Below are 1,756 nucleotides of genomic sequence, written 5' to 3'. Positions count from 1 at the left end.
GCTGAGTACGTCGGCATGCGAAGGGCATTGAACATGCAAACTTCTCACCGACCAGCTTGCGAAGGCAGGGGGGAAGGGGGGGGGGGCATGTACGTCCTGCTGCTATCCACACTACAGTGTATAGCAGGAGCATGTGGAAAGTCAGCAACACCTGCAAGGTGTTTAACATGACGCGATACACAGGGGACCGGGCAGTGCGAGTAGCGAACTATATTGCGAGGGTTGCGGTTAGGCAACACTACACTACTTTAAACGGGTTGCATAACAATTACAGAGCAGGTTCAGCGACAACGTGCGTCAGGTTAAGGCGCAATATAGTTTAGGTTACGGGCGCACTTTAGGTTAGGTTAAGGCACATTATAGGTTAGGTTAAGGCAACAACATGGGTTACGTTAAGGCACAACATGGGTTACGTTAAGGCACAACATGGGTTAGGTTAAGGCACAACATGGGTTAGGTTAAGGCACAACATGGGTTAGGTTAAGGCACAACATGGGTTAGGTTAAGGCACAACATGGGTTAGGTTAAGGCACAACATGGGTTAGGTTAAGGCACAACATGGGTTAGGTTAAGGCACAACATGGGTTAGGTTAAGGCACAACATGGGTTAGGTTAAGGCACACCATGGGTTAGGTTAAGGCACACCATGGGTTAGGTTAAGGCACACCATGGGTTAGGTTAAGGCACAACATGGGTTAGGTTAAGGCACAACATGGGTTAGGTTAAGGCACAACATGGGTTAGGTTAAGGCACAAACATGGGTTAGGTTAAGGCACAACATGGGTTAAGGTTAAGGCAACAACGTAGGTTAGGTTAAGGCACAACGTGGGTTAGGTTAAGGCACAACGTGGGTTAGGTTAAGGGCACAAACGTGGGTTAGGGTTAAGGCACAACGTGGGTTAGGTTAAGGCACAACATGGGTTAGGTTAAGGCACAACATGGGTTAGGTTAAGGCACACCATGGGTTAGGTTAAGGGCACAACATGGGTTAGGTTAAGGCACAACATGGGTTAGGTTAAGGCACAACATGGGTTAGGTTAAGGCACAACATGGGTTAGGTTAAGGCACAACATGGGGTTAGGTTAAGGCACAACATGGGTTAGGTTAAGGCACAACATGGGTTAGGTTAAGGCACAACGTAGGTTAGGTTAAGGCACAACGTGGGGTTAGGTTTAAGGCACAACATGGGTTAGGTTAAGGCACAACATGGGTTAGGTTAAGGCACAACATGGGTTAGGTTAAGGCACAACATGGGTTAGGTTAAGGCACAACATGGGTTAGGTTAAGGCACAACATGGGTTAGGGTTACGGCACAACATGGGTTACGTTACGGCACAACATGGGTTACGTTACGGCACAACATGGGTTACGTTACGGCACAACATGGGTTACGTTACGGCACAACATGGGTTACGTTACGGCACAACATGGGTTACGTTACGGCACAACATGGGTTACGTTACGGCACAAATTAGGTTAGGTTACGGCACAAAATTAGGTTAGGTTAAGGCACAAATTAGGTTAGGTTAAGGCACAAATTAGGTTAGGTTAAGGCACAAATTAGGTTAGGTTAAGGCCACAAATTAGGTTAGGTTAAGGCACAAATTAGGTTAGGTTAAGGCACAAATTAGGTTAGGTTAAGGCACAAATTTAGGTTAGGTTAAGGCACGATATAGGTTAGGTTAAGGCACGATATAGGTTAGGTTAAGGCACGATATAGGTTAGGTTAAGGCACGATATAGGTTTAGGTTAAGGC

The sequence above is a fragment of the Schistocerca serialis genome, unplaced genomic scaffold (assembly GCF_023864345.2).
Source record: "Schistocerca serialis cubense isolate TAMUIC-IGC-003099 unplaced genomic scaffold, iqSchSeri2.2 HiC_scaffold_1122, whole genome shotgun sequence".
NCBI classification, from domain to species: Eukaryota; Metazoa; Arthropoda; class Insecta; order Orthoptera; family Acrididae; genus Schistocerca; species Schistocerca serialis.
The sequence above is the reverse complement of the archived record's forward strand: the minus strand, read 5'-3'. Positions refer to the sequence as shown.